At 44.6% G+C, this 18264-nt stretch overlaps 1 protein-coding gene across 7 annotated transcripts in view; it reads right to left on the reverse strand.

Annotated features, from left to right (window-relative positions):
• The window catches only part of LOC135197955 (E3 ubiquitin-protein ligase RNF14-like), a 109311-nt gene extending 91298 nt beyond the window's left edge, over positions 1-18013 (reverse strand). For 5 of the 7 annotated variants that reach the window (XM_064225252.1, XM_064225249.1, XM_064225254.1 and 2 more), the window contains exon 1: positions 17863-17997. The gene's annotated coding sequence lies outside the window, so the exon portion shown is untranslated. Of the gene's footprint in view, positions 1-17576; positions 17680-17862 lie in introns of those variants that run through there. The other 2 variants (XM_064225250.1, XM_064225251.1) reach the window with 2 other exon arrangements.
• Between the last annotated feature and the right edge of the window lie 251 nt (positions 18014-18264).

Genomic DNA, 18264 nt, shown 5'->3' on the forward strand with positions numbered 1-18264 from the left:
TCCAAATTCCATTCCAATTCTTCGGGCTTGAATATTTTGGAGGAACTAAAGGATCTGATCAGGTCACTGATGTCCTGATTTGACGAGATGTCGAGGCCTCTATGCTTAAATACTGATGTAAGCATGGCCCTATATCCTTTAATAGTCGAAGTGACCAACTTCTTGGAGTCCCTCAGAAGAAGAGATGCTATGTCGTTTGCACCATGACCTGAAGACTCTCCACTTGGACTGGTTGAGCTTGGCAGAAGAGCTTCTTCTGCAGCTAGAAATAGCTTCTGACGCCCTTCACGAAAAACCTTTTGCTCTGACGAGGTTCCTGACAGTCTGAATCCTATCAGGGCCAGAGCAGACAATCCTTGGTGATATTGGTTGAAACGGGGTTGTCTGAGAAGCGATGGATTTTGTGGAAGTAGTATGGGAAAATCCACTAGCAGACTGAGAAGGTCCAGGAACCACTCTTTCCTGGGCCAGAATGGAGATACTAGGGTCATTGTCACATTCTGGTGTGATTGAAGCTTGTTTAATACCTCTCTTATCATCCCGAAGAAAGGAAAAGTGTAAACGTCTAGTCCTGTCCAATCTAGCAGCATTGCATCTGTTCCCCACGCTAGTGGTTCTGGAATCGGAGAACAGAAAAAAGGGAGGTGATTGTTCCTTGATGTGGCAAACAAGTCTATTGATGGTCTTCCCCAAAGCTTCCAGAGGTCCTGACACACACTCATTCAGAGTCTATTCTGTCTGTAAAACCTGATTCACATGACTCAGTTCGTCTGCAATAACATTCATTTTTCCTTGGACGAATCTTGGAAAAAGGGTGATCCTCTTCTCGTTCATCCAGGTGAGGAGATCTTCGGCTATCTTGTTGAGAGAGGAAGAGTGGGTCCCTCCCTGCTTCTGTACGTATGATAACGCTGTGGTGCTGTCCGAATGGATCGCTATCTTCCTTCCAGTGAGTAAAGTGTCGAACACTTGAAGTCCTAAGAGGATGGCTTTTAATTCTTTCATATTGACGTGTAAGGTCTTTTCTCGTTCTGTCCACAGACCTGATACTCTCCTGTCTCCTAGAAGGGCTCCCCAGCCACTGTCCGAGGTGTCAGAGAAGAACTGCAGGTCGGGGTTCGACACGACTCAGGAAAGTCCTTCTTGTAATCTTTCCCTCGAATGCCACCAATGAAGATCCAATTTTATCACTTCCGTCAAAGGCAAGACTAGCGAGTCCGGTTGTGTCTTCTGAGACCAATTTGCTTTCAGGAGGAACTGAAGCAAACTCCTGTGTAGGCGTCCTAACCTGACAAAACTCTCCACTGAAGCCAAGGTCCTGAGGAGGCTCATCCATTCGAGGGCTGAGCAGGACGGGTGAACAAGAAATTGTTGGACTGTCGACAAGCAGGACTCTATCCTCTTCGGGGAGAGAAAAGCCTGAAAAGCTAGAGAGTCTAGTATCATCCCTAAATAGAGAATCCTCTGAGTTGGAATCAATTGGGACTTCTCCGTGTTTATTAGAATACCCAATTGTTGCATCAAAATAAGTGGCTTCTATTCCTTCACACACTGATGACTGAACCTGGCTCTCAGGAGCCAGTTGACTAAGTAAAAAGCTGTGTTGATCCCCATCAAATGCCGCCATTTTCCTAGGGGAGCAAGAATCCAAGTATGTAAATACTTGAGGGGCGGTTGACAGTCCGAAGCAGAAAGCTCTGAACTGGAAGACTCTCTTCTTGAAGACGAATCTCAGGAACTTCCTGGAGTTCTGATGGATGGGGACATGGAAGTATGCATCCTTCATGTCGAGAAACACCATCCAGTCGCCCAGTTGGATGGCCGACATCACCGATCGACTGGTTTCCATTCGGAATTTCGTCTTCCGGACGAAGAGGTTCAGAGCGTTTAAGTCCAACACGGGTCTCCATCCCCCTGATGCCTTGGGAACTACGAAGAGCCTGTTGTAGAATCATAGGGAGTTCTTGTCTGATACCTCCTCTATGGCTTCTTTGCTGATGAGTTTTTCTACTTCTTTGGCTAAAGCCAAAGCTCTTGTTGACCCTGTCGAGTATGCTGTCAAACAGATAGGTGTATTGGACAGTGGTGGATCCTGTGTAAATGGGATCACATATCCCTCTCAAAGTTCCGCTCCTCTTTGTCTCCATTCCTCCCAGTAGTTGTGGAGTCTCGCCCGCACGGGTGTGTGAAGGACCTTTCGTTCATTTTTCTGCTGTTTTAAAGGGCGGTTTCTTAGAAGTTGATCGTAGGTCAGTCCTTGGTCTCTGCTGCCACCTCGACTTGCCTCCTTGAAAGGGATGCTTTTGTAGAGAAGCTTTAGCACCCGTCGCTGGAGGTTCCTTAGGCCTTCTCGCTGACTGTGAAAGAAAGTCATTAGTAGACTTTTTCTGGAGGTCCGACAGTACCTGTTGAATAGTTTCTTCTGGGAACAGGCGAGACTTACTCAAGGGGGAGAACAACAATGCCGATTTTTGGTTCGTGGTTACTCCTTGAGATGTGAAGGAGCACCACCGTTCTCTCTTCTTGAGTACTCCCATAGTAAACAGAGCGGCCAATTCCCCTGAACCATCATCTCTCCCTGCCCTGTCCGCACAGGACAAAACATTGAGCCAGTCTGCAGAAAATTCTCCATCCAGAGACTGGCAATCTTTTATTTTTTTGGCTAACGCTGCTATTGTTCAATCCAAAAAGCTAAAGACTTTGATCACTTTGTACAAGTTCTTCACCAGGTGATCCAACTCGGGTGAAGAGAACAACACTTTCGCAGCCGAGAACGCTGCTCTTCTGTGTGAGTCTACGAGGCCGGAGGAGTCTCCTTGGGAGGAGGAAGATACTCCCAAGTAAGGAACTTCTCCTGTTGCATAAAACCTATAGGTTTTATTCTGCAGCTTCGACAGAGGGTAGGCGAACGAAGCCTTGCCTGACTCCCTCTTCTTAGCAAGCCACTCTTCTACTTCCTTCAGTTCTTTCTTCAAGGACTGAGAGAGAACTGGTTTCAGTAAACCCAAAGGCACTGACCTCCTATCCTTCACGAACATCGACGGAGGAGGAGGAGAAGGAGAAGCTGGCTCAAAAAAGCCCGGATAAGTCTGTAAAAAGAACCTTAACAGACTAGAATAAGCTGAAGAAGCTTTCAATTCCTGGTCTAGAGTTTCCTCTTCCGACAGGATGGAAGACACCCTGTCTTCTTCTTCAGTCTAATTCATTGCTTTCTTCAAAAAGACCATTAATTCTTGAAGTTGATGTCTAAAAGGGCCCAAAGCGGAATCCTCTAACAAAGGTTTGGTTTTCGAATCATCCTTGGTTGAAGTCAAAGATGTGGCTGTCGTACGGCTCTTCTTCGAAAACGATCGACTGGGAGTCAAAACAACACTAGACGTATGAGGTGAACGAGTCGAAACTCCTATCGATACACGACAAGGCGAGTCGACATCGCAAGCACGCAAGCGCTGGACCACACGAGAGCGTCTAACTTTGTCCGAAGCTACACTATCCGAAGAGGACTGATGATCTTCCCGGAAAATGTGGTCCGCAGCAAAACTGCAGGAAGGTTGTGGACTCCAGTGCTCCTTGGATTTATTAATAGGCGGCGATGTACCTCTCGCACACAGCGCATGTCTCTTCAATGGACCCGACACTAATTCACTCCACACCTGTCGCCTCAACACAGGCAACTGCACTTCCGAGTCAAACGACAACTGCAAGTCACTGACATCTACGCCTTTCCAGTGGCGTTTCTTAGGGGATCCGAACAGTGACCTTTGTCTAGGAGAAATAGGGGGACGGACAGCCGCCTCCTCGGACACGACACTGACACTTGGACCAACACTGGCCCTTTCACTTGGCTTCTCTACAAAAGCACAAAAAGACATCCCTAAATCCATTACGGATTTTGCCAAGAACTCAAATTTCTAGTCCATTTTGGACTCTAACATGGAAATGGTGTTTGGATCGGAAACATGGGATACATGGAATGGTGGAGTATTTGGTACTGAATTTGGAGGACTATCGATAGGTGAAATATTAGACAAAAGTGAAGATAGTGACGGTTTGTTCGCCTCTAAAGGCACAGGAGTTGTCTCTACCCTAGCTTTACTATCAGTTCTAAGCGCTCCTTTCCTTTTCCTATCTTTGTCCATTTTATCCAAATGAGCTTGAAAAGTCTTCCAACCTTGTTCATCTAAACTACAGCACTCATCACAAGTTAATTCCTTGCTACAGCAATGACCCCTACATTTAACACATTTGGAGTGCGGATCATAACATAGTTTACTTAATCTAGTTTTACAGCCACTGCTGCAAAACCTAACTGATGATGAACTAGCATCAGACATTTTTGCAATAACTTGCTAATAACAAGGAAGCTAACTGATAAAGCAAATAAACCAACCAAGAAATAGTACATAACCAAAAAGATACAATCCAATATGGTGACGGAAGTCGACTTCAACAAAAAACCACAGGTGTTACTCTATTGCCAGCAGAAAACGAATTGACAATAGTTAGCTCAGCAGTAATGGGTATTCCCGAAAGTGGGCAGGACCTGTATCACCTAAACGAACGATGGCAGCACCGACGCCGCCACCAGGAAATGTTCATTTTTGACTGCCAGGTAAGAAAGCTTACAACTCATGTAATTGTTTGATAAATCACTTATGTGAAATCGTGATTATATATGTAACAGATCTCCTCCAATACCAGCTAAACTCCCAAAATTCTAGATCTCCCATGATCACACACCAAGCCTACACTGCAGCATCTAAAGAACTGGATCCTTCTTCCCATGAGAGCTTAAAATAACACCGGATCTGATACCAGACCATTTGTTGACCCATGTTCAGGTTACAGGAAATAACCCATGCCTGATTCTTGCAAGATAAAAAAAACATTTCCCAAAATCATATGACCTTGATGAGAAGACCTTCGCTTTGCTAAAAAAAAAATTTATAGGACTGACAACCATTTAGAAGTGATCAGCGGCAATAAAAGGTGCAAATAAACGCTAAACTTCTCAGCAAGAAAACCTTGAATAGTGAGAATATTTTTTAACTCCAAAATCAAAAACCTGCGCAGGGACTGGTCCACCCCAATATACGGTGGCAAGACAGAAATATCTTAGAAGAGACCTCCTTTACACGAACTGCATTAAAGTTTTGAACATACTCAAGCCACCTAATGAAATACAGTTCGCATGAAAGTTCTACTATAACACAATCATACATTACCTCCCCTTACAAAACGCAATTAACCTCTTCAAATAAGAAATTGTGACCACTTATGCACTGGTTGTATATCAGAAACCTGAATCATCAATCAACAGAAGCACAGGCAATTGCTCTCCCACCACAAAAAAAAAAAAAAAAAAGGCACGATAAGTCTTAGCTACAGAAAGAGACTGGGGCAAAGGTTACTATCCTCTATCCTCAATGGCGGAAGAGCAGCAACTGATTGCACTGAACTAACTCTGAGGGTTAACAAGGAAGATTGATTTAGTTGAATGCCTGTTGCATCAACCAAATGTTCTAAATCTGAACAGGAAAATTTTGCATAAGAATATTCCTAAAACATTGGGGAACCAAACCAAATAGTAACCAACTGTTTACCCATAGAAATTCCCAGAAATGGAAAAGGAGTTGAAATCCCCAAAACAGAATGACGAGACTACTAACAGCAACCACCTGCTTACATAAATGGAAGCCGAAACGATGCCAAATGCCAAGATTCTCTATAGGCAGGCAACAGTCGAGCAGATGATACGTGCACAGGCGATAGGAGCACACGCAATAAGAGCACTATCTTTACATGCATAAGCAAAAAACCCACAAGGGATAGGCATATACTTGCAATGGGCATACAGGTGTATAAGTGCAAACAACATAAGCACAGTTGATATGAGCACAACCCATAAGTGTAAACCCAATAGGCAGCCAAGCAAGGCGCACTAGTCACAAGCACACAAACAATAGGCAAAAGTCATAGGCGCAAACACGAGACTATAGAGGTACAAAAGCCATAGAGGCACACGTGATGGGAGCACAAGCCAAGGGCATGCACACAATACTACGTGCATACATGAGAGGCATACGAGCCACAGACACGATAGGTGCACAAGCCATGGGCGTGCATGCAATAAGTGTGCATTCAATAAGCATACAAGCAAGTGTGCAAGGCATAGGCAATTGACATGCATGCACAGGAAGCAGCGCTATGGCAAAATGAGCAGTCACAATAGACGCATGCTGCTGGGGCATTAAGATTATGAGGTGCATTATTGCCGTGGCCAAAAAAATCCATAACACACAGGACAGACAGTCTTGGCTTCTTACTAGAACCTAAATGTTACTTAAACCATGAATGATCCTTAATTACAGGAGACTGAAGTGAAACTGTTCAAAGCAAAAGGTAACTTTCCTCGACAAGGCAGCTTAGACTCTCTTAAATACTACCAGAAAGAGAAAAAGCATCACTGCTATCAAGGTGATCTGATAAAGTAAATTAAAGAAGGAAAAAACGTTTGAAGACTCCTCTTATCCTTACCTGATCCATCCTATCGGAGAATGAATTCTGGTGCTAGAACTAGTGCCACTAATGCCAGACCTGGCAGCCTACCTGACATAACAGAGGAAGGGGACAAGGGACACATTCCGTACTGCTTTCTGACATGTCCCAGTTCTTAGTCACTCCAAACTTCAAGCCATGGGGGAGAAAAACAGGACGTGCCAAGGACAAGGCAAGAAAAAAATGGGGGGTGGTGTCCCTTTCTCCTACGCATGGAACCACCCAAACTTACCAACTCTTGGGAGGGTAGCTCAAAGAAAACACTAATGATCATAACAATAAAATCCTGTGAAACTTACACCAAGTTAACATAAAAAAAAAATTACTCCATCCTATCAAATCTAATGCCCTGAATTGATGGGAAGCTCATTTGGAGTACGATAGAAGAGAAGCAAAAGAGGACCTAACCAGTTACTAAATGGGGAAGCATACATGAAATGCATCCCTTTAACTTAAGTCTTATTGATATCATCCTCTATATGTTATTTCTACAACCTAAAAAACTTTCTATGTTTGCAATCAATTACTGCATTTCATTCATCTACCTCATACAGTTATCTAATCACAACCTTTTCCTCTAAAAAAAAAACATATCATGAGTCGATAAAACTGAAATAATGGCTTTACGGCAACTCTTACCTTACAGGTTCTTACCGAACAAATACTAAACAAATACAAGAACAAACCAACAGAAAATTGAGCGCATCTGTCGAACTCAGGCCAAAACAACAAAATAGACTGATCGGCTATGAGTGTTTGTATCGATTGGTCACTTGGTGGGGAGTGGGGGAAGTAGATGTATAGGGACAGAAGACAGATATTCATAGAAAACAGTGTGATCTTGTTTTTCTGTTTAAATCTGTGGTACTACCGCTGGCGAGGAAGTAAAAGCTATATAATGAAGAGAGATTTATTTCAACAACTTTTTTTACTTGTTAAATGTGATCTTATCTTAAATGTATAAAATCTTACTAGACATTTAAAAATGATATTGTTAAGATACAATAAAGTTTGTTCATACTTACCTGGCAGATATATATATAGCTGTATTCTCTGAAGTCCGACAGAATTTCTAAAACTTACGACACACGTAGTGGGAGTTAGGGTGGTTAGTACCCATTCCCGCCGCTGGGAGGCGGGTATCAGGAACTATTCCCATTTTCTATCAGATTTCTATCTCCACTGTCTCCTGAGGGGAGGTGGGTGGGTACTAAAATTATATATATCTGCCAGGTAAGTATGAACAAACTTTATTGTATCTTAACAATATCATTTTGTTCATGAAACTTACCTGTCAGATATATATATAGCTGAATCCCACCTTTGGCGGTGGGAGAGACAGAAAAAAGGATTTTAGAAAACATATAAATGTATATGATTGACATCTTGGTTCCTTACCTGTTAGCATAGCTGACTTCGTGATTACTGTCACCCAAGCCTGCTTCTGCTTCACTAGAGTTACCAACAAGGTAGTGACCTATGTAGTTGGTGCGCTCTAGATGATCTGTCAACGGGGACGGGACCACAATGTGACTAGGCCATGACCATACTTCCGAGGGCAACGAGGCAAAAACCACCACCTAAGTTAGCCTAACAACAAACTCCCATATACCAAAGGCTAAAGGAAGGGACGACTGTACTCGGCAGCCGACCCTACAACCATAAACATACAAATATTAAAAACTCACCTACCCTTTTCTATGGGAAAGGATGAGTGCTACCTCCTGCCCCCAAAATAGTGTCGCGGCGACGTATGGTCCGAGAGAGTAACAGCTTTCATAGGTCGTTCTCACCTCCCGTAGGTAGTGCGAGGCGAACACTGAGTTACTCCTCCAAAAAGTAGCACTTAAAATGTCTTTAAGAGCCATGTTTTTCTGAAAGGCTATTGAGGTCGAAATAGCCCTTACTTCGTGCGCGTTAACTTTAAGTATCTTCAAGTCACTGTCTTTGCAAGAAGCGTGTGCCTCTTTAATGGTGTTTCTTAAAAAGAATGCCAGTGCATTCTTGGACATGGGCATGTTTGGTCTCTTGACCGAACACCATAAGTTCTCTGCAGAACCTCGGCAATCCTTCATTCTACGAATATACTCTCTAAGAGCCCTAACAGGACACAGGACTCTTTCTGGCTCTTGACCAATGATCTCTGCCATACCCTTGATCTCGAATGTTCTAGGCCACGGATTGGAAGGGTTTTCGTTTTTGGCCAGAAGCGACATATTCAAAGAGCAGACTGCATTATGCCCTTTGAAACCGACGTGTTTGCTGATAGCCTGTATTTCGCTAACTCTCTTCGCCGTCGCCAGAGCAGTTAGGAATACAGTTTTCTTCGTCAAATCTCGTAGAGACGAACGATGAAAAGAGGTTCAAAACGATTTGACATCAAATATTTTAGGACCACATCCAGGTTCCACGAAGGTAGCTTCGGTAGTGGTACCTTGGTCGTCTCGAAAGATCTCAATAGATCATGGAGATCCTTATTGTTAGCGAGGTCAAGACCTCTATGGCGAAAGACTACAGATAGAACGCTTCTGTAGCCTTTAATAGTTGACACTGCCAACTTTAGATCTTGTTTCAGATAAAGCAAGAAGTCGGCGATCTGGCTCACAGAGGTAGTGGTAGAGGAAACTCCTTTTCTCTTACACCAACTTCTAAAGGCTGCCCACTTCGATTGGTAAACCGCGATTGATGATGGTCTCCTCACAGTGGCGATAGCTTTAGCCACTGATTTCGAAAAAACCTCATCGCTCTGGCCCAACTTTTGGATAGTCCTGAAACGCAGTCAGACTGCAGAGCGGTAGAGGTTTTTGTGGGTACCTCTCGAAGTGGGGCTGTTTGAGTAGATCTCTCCTTAACGGAAGAGATCTCGGATAATCCACTAGGTAGAACATCACCTCTGTGAACCAGATCGCTGCGGGCCAAAAGGGGGCGATTAAGGTCAACCTCGTCCCCTCCGATGCTGCAAATTTTCTCATCACCTCCCCCAGGATCTTGAAGGGGGGAAAAGCGTAGAGATCCAGGCCCGTCCAATCCCATAGAAGGGCGTCTACTGCTACTGCTCCCGGATCGAGAACCGGGGAGCAATACAGAGGAAGTCTCGCCGTCCTTGATGTTGCGAAGATGTCCACTAAGGGGCATCCCCAAAGACCCCACAGTTCCTGGCATACTTCTTGATTGAGAGTCCACTCTGTCGGCAATAACTGTCCTTGTCGACTGAGGAGATCTGCCCGGACGTTCTCGACTCCGGCAATGAATCTTGTCAATATTGTGACTTCTCTCTCCTTCGCCCAAAGCAGGATCTCTTTTGCTAGAGTGTGTGTTCCTCCTTGTTTCTTCAAGTATGCCAGGGCTGTGGTGTTGTCCGAGTTGATCTGAACCACACGACGGGAGACTTTGTTCTGGAAGAACTGGAGCGCTAATTGAACCGCTGCCAGCTCTTTGAAGTTGATATGCCAGGTTACCTGTTCCCCTCTCCAGGTACCTGACTTCCTCCCCCCCATAGAGTTGCTCCCCACCCCGTGGATGACGCGTCGGAGAACACACTAGGTCGGGGTTCTGAAGCTTGAGGGATACGCCCTCTGACAGCTTCACGGATCGAGCCACCATCTTAGATGGTTCTTCACCTCTTCCGAGATGTTTAACTTCATGTCGCAAGTTGTCCTTTTCTGTCCAGCAGTCCGACAGAAAGAACTGAAGAGGTCGGAGGTGTAGCCTCCCCAGGGAAACAAACTTCTCCAGCGAGGAAATGGTCCCCAGCAGACTCATCCATTCCCTCACCGAGCATGAATCTTTCCCTAGAAAGGCTGACACTTTTTCTATGCCTTGTTGCTGACGTTCCTGGGGACGGAAAAGCCCGAAAAGCCACTGAATCCATCTGAATCCCCAGATACACGATGGACTGTGTGGGGTCAGATGTGACTTCTCGAAGTTCACCAGAAGTCACAGGGACGCAGCTAAAGACAGAGTCGTCTTCAAATCCTTCAGGCACCGGTCTGCGAGGAGGCTCGTATGAGCCAGTCGTCTAGATAGAGAGAGATTCTGATGTTGGAAAGATGGAGCCACCTCGCCACGTTCTTCATTAAGATGGTGAAGATAAAAGGGGCCGTACTCAGTCCGAAACAAAGAGCCCTTGAATTGAAAGACCTTCCCTTTCAATACGAACCGAAGGTACTTCATCGATTGGGGATGTATCGGGACGTGAAAGTAGGCGTCCTGTAGGTCGAGTGATACCATCCAATCTCCAGGTCTTAAGGCCCCCAGAACTGACTGAGGTGTCTCCATCTTGAACCTCTGCTTCTCTATAAAGAGGTTTAGACGACTTACATCCAAGACGGGCCGCCACCCTCCCGATTGTTTCGGTACAAGAAACAATCTGTTGTAAATCCTGGCGTTGCCAGGTCTAAAACCTGTTCCACTGCTCTTTTCTCGAGCATCTGCTCGAGCAGGTCGAAAAGAATCTTTCGCTTTGTTAGCGGATACGATGGGGACAAGTCCCTGGGAGTGGAAGTCAACGGGGGCGGCTTTATGAAAGGGATCTTGTAACCCTTCTCTATGACGTCGAGAGACCAGGTGTCTGCCTCTCTTACTCTCCAGGCTTCTGCAAACAACTGCAGCCTGGCTCCTACCGGTGACTGAAGGCACGATCTCTCACTTCTTACCCCTAGACTTGGAAGGGGCTCTACCTCTAGGAAGGCTTCTTCCTCGAGGAGACGATCTAGCGGAAGTCCCTCCACGAAAGGGCTTCTGCTTTCTAAACTGTTGCGTTCCAGACGATGTTGAAGGGCCAGCCGGACGTCTCGAAGACTGAGCCAACAGGTCTTGTGTGGCTTTCTCCTGCAGACTCACTGCCAGATCCTTCACCATAGCTTGGGGGAAGAGATGACTCGAGAAGGGAGCATACAAAAGTTCTGTCCTCTGAGCGGGAGAGACAGACTTAGCCGCGAGTTTGCAATAAAGCGACCTTTTCTTAAGAACCCCTGCTGAAAAATGAGAGGCTAACTCCTCTGAGCCATCCCTGACGGCCTTGTCCATGCATGACAATACACTGGACAGCTCCCCCAAGCTGATCGAGTCTGGCTTACGAGATTGGTTGTCTAAGGCTCCAAGACACCAGTCTAAAAAGTTGAAAACTTCTAAGGACCTAAAAAGTCCTTCAAAAGATGGTCCAGTTCGGAAGTCGTCCAAGAAACCTTAGCCGATGCTAAAAGGGCCCTCCTTGAGGCATCCACCACGCTGGCGAAATCACCTTGAGCCGACGTAGGAACCTTCAATCCTAATTCCTCGCCTGTCTCATAGCACATCCTGCCTTACCGCTAAGTCTAGACGGAGGCAGGGCGAAAGTAGTTCTTCCTTTTGCTTTCCTAGACTCCATCCAGGCGTTTACCTTCGGAAAGCTCTTTTCGTAGATAACGACGTCTTCATCTTCACGAAACCTGGAGACTTACTTGTCTTCGACGACGAAAACTGAGAAGGAGGAGAAGGAGGAGCAGCTGGCTGAAAAGTATCGCCAAACGAATCACGAAGTAGTCGTGCCAAAACTTGATAATCTGACGAGGCAGACGTAGCAGGTTGATCATCATCAACATCCTCCGAAGAACCGCTAAGTTCTCCTTCTTCCTACCCGAGTGCAAGTCCGAAGGAAGAGGCAGAAGTCCTTTAGCTCCAAGTCTCCTATCTGAACGATGAAAGAAGACGAGGGTAACGGATCCTTAACAGTAACAGGATCAGGAGTACCTATAAGAGGCGAACGTGCCAAAGGCTCGGGAACCACATCCGAGTGACAGCGAACTTCCACATTCGCGTCCACAGAGGTCTTACTAGAACGGCTACGAGCGTCCATCTGAGCGTCCAATGTAGCGTTCTCATCGAGTCGTCCCAAATCACGTCCAACCAGAGCGTCCAGCGAAGCGTCCAACGGAGCGTCCATCAAAGAGACTCTTCTACCGTCCCGCGAAGCGTCCTTCCGAACGTCCAGCAAAGAAACTTGATCCACTGCCCGACTAACATAACGTTGAGCGTCAACACTGACATGTCGAAGAGGTGCAGAGCGCAAATCGTCGTCAGCAGAAGCGTCGAAGTCGGAACGCCGAGCGTCCTCTCTACGGGAAGGGAGAGGAGCATGCAGAGAACTCTCTCTAACTTGGCGTCTAACGTCACCTCTAGATGAACCCTGGGGAGCAAAACGACGTCTAGAGGGCGAAATATCAGAAGACGGGGACGAAAAAGGAGCCATTGGAGAAGACTGCTTAGATCTCTTGATAGGCAGTCTATCGTCTTTCCTTCGACGCGGGACCGTCTCCTTCTGTTTCAGTAAGCGTCCAGTTGCCGCTGCATCGCAATGATGATCTCCGTCTGAGATGTCTCCTTACGCGGAGACGAGCTGCGCTTGCGAGAAGAAGAGGGGCGAGGGGACTTCCTTCCTTCCTCCAAGAACAGCCTTGGCCTCTAGAGCGACTGGGGCGCTCGAGGGCGTCATCGTCGGATGACGTCCTATACTTCTTGGTGGGGCGGAAAGGCTACGCTTTCCGGAGAAGAATGCCACTCAGACATAGCATGACGTGAAGCGTCCAGCTCTTGAAGAGTCCTCTTCAGAGGTCGCGAATCCGATCGAGATTCCAACCCCTTGCGCGGGGAGGAAGCGTCGGAAGACGAGAAACAATCCTTAAGGATACGTGCTCGAGCACGCTCCTTAGCAGCCTGGAAATCCGTCCACAGGAACTGCTGAAGGGACGCCAGATCGGTGGGGTTCCCCGTAACCCTCCTTCGGCCTTCGACATGCCCTCTCCCTAGTCCTGGGAGTCCGGCAGAGGTCCAGCTAGAGGCGCTATAGGGCCGATCTGACGCCCCCTCCACTTCACTAGGGGCACTATCACTGCACTTATTTTGCCTGTTTTCAAGGGCCAGCACTTTAGATTCAAGCGTCTTCAATGAATCTAGAATAAGCGAAAGGGCATTACCCTCCGCAGACACCACTTGAGGGCCCGAAGGCAACACTACAGGGTTAGGAGACACAAATTCTAAAGGAGGGTTAGAAGGGGATACATTAATACCCTGTCTGCTACCCGACTTACTCCTGGAGGAAGACCTCCTAATCCTATCACGTTCTAACTTCTTAACGTAGGATTCATACGTCTTCCATTGCAAATCATCTAAGCTTTCACACTCATTACAGCGCAAATCAAATCTACACTCTTGCCCCCTACACCCTTTACACAATGTGTGAGGATCAACCAAGGCTTTTGGAAGCCTAACCTTGCATTCCACTTTCGAGCACACCCTGGCGCTAGCAGAACTACATCCAGACATTTTTAAGGGAAAAATCTAAGCCAAAATCAATAAACAGTCCAAATCACGTATGCCAAGCTATCGATCCAATCAAAACCAAGTCAAGAGGATACTCAAGCAATATGAAAAGTTTTCCAAAATCCTGAGGCGGAGGTGTGTAAACAGGTGTTTACGACACCGGCGACAGAAGAAATCTGATAGAAAATGGGAATAGTTCCTGATACCCGCCTCCCAGCGGCGGGAATGGGTACTAACCACCCTAACTCCCACTACGTGTGTCGTAAGTTTTAGAAATTCTGTCGGACTTCAGAGAATACAGCTATATATATATCTGACAGGTAAGTTTCATGAACAAAAACAATGTTATATTATTTCACAAATACTTTAATCTTATTATCTCATTAAATGTCTTTTGCATCTAAAGCATCACTCAAAATGAGTGCATTCAAACTGCCTTTGTTTCTACTAGTACTAGCCACAGTATCATTATGTAATAGTACTGCTGTGTAAGCAACAGAACACTTCAGCAGTATTTCAGTACTGTAGAACTCAACAGCTTATATAGCATAAAATCATTTAGGCAATCTCATGACCAACTATCTTGGAGAAAGGGAATTGAAAAACTCTCCTCTCTCCCATCAAGGCTGAGAGGTTCAGAGTTTTTACCACAGACTCAAAGAGTACAAGGACAAGTTATCTCCATCCCTTTGAGTGTTGCACTAGAAGGTAAATAACATAAACATAAAAAAAAAACAAGCAAACATAAGGTGATAAATATTCCAGTCAGTGACTAGCAGAAAGCAAGTTGCAGTATTATCCACAATTAAATTTAAATACATCTTGGTTTAACCAGGCCACTAATCTGATTAACAGCTCTCCTAGGGCTGGCCCAAAGGATTAGATGGTATTTTTATGTGGCTAAGAACCAATTGGTTACACGGCAACGGGACCTACAACTTATTGTGGGATCTGTGGGATCCGAACTACATTTTATCAAGATTTTAATTTCTAGTAATCACCAAGAACAAATTCCTCTAATGCCACGTTGGCAGAATCGAACTCAGAACTATCGAATCAGTAGGCGAGCATGTAACCCACTCGTTCAACAAGGAACTAGCCACAGTAGCAGCCTTCAGCTTTACCCAAGGAGTTAAGCCCAGCCATATATAATAACCCAATTTTGGGCTTGATTAATATATCCCTGCAAATCAAGCTTCCTCTGACATATTTTCTTGCTTTATATATTCTAATGATTGTTTTTATATATTCTATTAATTACATACTGTGTTTTGAGCACTGTCCTCCTAATTACTGTAAGACACAGAAGTACTAACCCAATGGGAGCTATAAAAAAAGTAATTTGCCCCTGAAATCCCTTAATGAAGAAACATGGGAACCGTTATTCAACGACTGGAGCTGTGTGGCTATATAATTTGTAGATGGAATAAAACAATGGTAAATTTGCAGACTACTACCACAGCCCCCGCTGGCTCGGTAACTACTACTACTCTGCATACAACATGGGCACAGTGTTTATTACCTGTTCCTTGGGAAAAGACCATAAAAACATAAACAAAACAATAGGTAAATAACATAAACAAAACAAACTGATAAAACAAAATATACAAAATGCAGTAAATATTCCCACTGGTGACTGGCAGGGACCAGGCTGCAGTAGTATTCAGCTTTACCTTATTTACTACTCTATGTTATTAAGCCTATATAAAACTGAAGACTAGCTAGGTAGTACCATGCCTTTCTAGTTTAGTAACTAGCTCGATAGTACTCGTTCACCTGCATACCTATGAACCATGTTTAGTACCAGCCCCTTGAGGGACAAACATTATAAACATGAACAATGGATAGTAGGCTAAATAGTATCGCAAACAAACAAATGTCATGGCTGTAACTATACTCTATTTTTTCCATCTGTCCATCCGCCTATGGTGTTATAGCATGGTAACACTGCGTCCCGGCCTTTAAATAGTTACGCTATGTGTAAGTTTTGGGTAAATAAAAGGATATCTGGGTGTACATTTGCAACTGAAAAGTTTTTTAATAATTTACTGTATGCGAATTACAGTTAATATTCAAAATAGGATATTATTATAATTGTTGAATGTAAGCTAAATATTACTATCTAAAGCAAGGGACGCCGTGTTACCATGCGCAAACACCACAGCCGGATGGACAGATGGAAAAAAACAGAGTATAGGTACTAACTATAGTAGATTCACATCACCTGTGCATTTGATGTCTAGGCCAGTCCTTTGACGCTCCTGGTTGGCTGTTGATAAGCCAATCACAGGGCTTTTAACTCTCTATCTCTCTCAAGAGTTCATGTAGGTAGGATGTACGCTCCACCTCTCCTGAGGAATAGCACATCTTCCGAAAGTATCTCTCAGGAGAAGTGGAACATACTACATCCTGCCAATGTGAACTCTCTCAAGAGACTGAGAGTTTCCATCCCTATGATTGGCTTATCAACAGCGAATCAGGAGCATCGTAAGGGAGTGGCCTAGACATCATATGCGCGGGTGATGTGAATCTATTAGGGTAAAAAACCGCATGGTACAGGGGTGGACCATGTACGATCAATGTGTACAACCCCAAAAGAAGTACATTACAAAGCGTCCTGACATCGGAGATGGGCATCAGACGCGACTTGTTGTTGGTGAGAAACGGAGCTAAAGACCTCTACTCCGGTGTCAGGACGCGTTATAATGTACTTTTCTTGGGGTTGTACACATTGATCGTAAATGGTGCACCCCTGTACCATGCAGCTTTTTATCCTAAAAGTAGCTAGCTATAAACATAAACAAAAGACAGGCTACCTATCTAGGTATACCTTAAATCAAAACAAACAAAATGCAACAAAATGCAGCAAATATTCCGGTTGGTGAATGGTGGAAACCATGTAGCCTCCTTACCTATGTTACACTTCTACCTAAGCTTGCCTTCCTTTAAGGGGGGTACGACCCCCGGTCAGGTAACACGTTCTTCTAGGTTAGGTTAGGTTAGGTTGGTTAGGTTAGTACCTAGTATCATAACCTATACTAGGTATGTTACACTCCCTGCTGGTTACGTATCCCACACCCCCTACCAGAATTCAAATATGGCGGTTTGTTTACGTTTATTGGCCCCGAACCAAAACTTCGAAGATTGTTCAGTCGAGGTAGACTGTGGCAGTTGACATTTTCCTATGTTACTATTTTACTCACTTTACAAGAGTTTAAGGAACTAATATTTTGCCGGTCGCCTGTAACTAACTACCTAATCTGTTATTTAACTTTGAACTCTGTATGTTGGTACATCGCACCCCTTGTACCATCATGTAGTCTTCAAAGGTAAATTACGATTTAATTATAGTCGGCCAAATAAACACTACCTAGATACTACTACTACCTAAATTCTTGTTCAGTAAGTAGCTAAAATAACATAGGAAAACGTCAACTATAGTACCATAGTCTACTTTACCGCGGAATGAGAGCTTAGAATTACCGGGTTAGGGCTTAGACACAACCTAGCCTTACTAGTTAAGGTTACCTATTCTCTACCCATGGGTTTTCGAAACTAGCTACCTAGGTATTTTAACTCTACCTTTACGAAGCAAACCGATGCAGTACAAGTAGGCCTGGGCACGCCTACCTAGGCCTAGGTATGTAAGGCTACCTTAGCCCCAACCTAGCTACCTATTCTAGGTATAGCCTAGCTAAAGGCTGCCGTAGGATATTTACTTAGCTAGATGAGGCCGAAATGGTCACAGCTCTCTTTCATCTTAACGTTGGCAGTTTTCCTCCCACTGACAGCGGCAACTGGCCTTGCCTACTCCATGCCACATTGACCCGAGAGACGTATTGTACCTACCTAGGTCTAAGGCAACCTTTGGCCCTAGCCACTGGTACCCTAGGCCGACAATGACGTTTACACTAAAGTCAAGTGTTACGTTAAACTGGGGATATCATTAAATTCTTACTAAACTGCCATTAGTTATATCCGAGTTCACAACAACAGAGTTCTTACCGATGTTATCGTAGGTGACGTTCCTGATTCTTGAGTTGTTAGCCGACTACTTGCAGTATATATAGTGAGCTGGATAAATTGCTCATTTATATGCAATGTGGTAACCGCTGGAAGTACCAGTTTAGTTTTGTTCTATACAGTATACGGATGCATATATGTGCATGATAATCGATATTCAGACAAGCTTATCAGCTATGTACAGTTAAAAATATTATTAATTGTTAATTATATATTATTTTGAATTTTAAAAGCATTTTACGGCAAATTAATCATTTAGAATGTTTCCAGCCTGTAATTTTACTCTTACGATCTGAACAAAACGAAACCGCATGTCCTCAATTCTCACATAGTTACCATCTAACCAAAATCAAAACATTGCATTTCAGTGTGAAAGAAAAATTA

The sequence above is a fragment of the Macrobrachium nipponense genome, chromosome 21 (assembly GCF_015104395.2).
Source record: "Macrobrachium nipponense isolate FS-2020 chromosome 21, ASM1510439v2, whole genome shotgun sequence".
NCBI lineage: Eukaryota > Metazoa > Arthropoda > Malacostraca > Decapoda > Palaemonidae > Macrobrachium > Macrobrachium nipponense.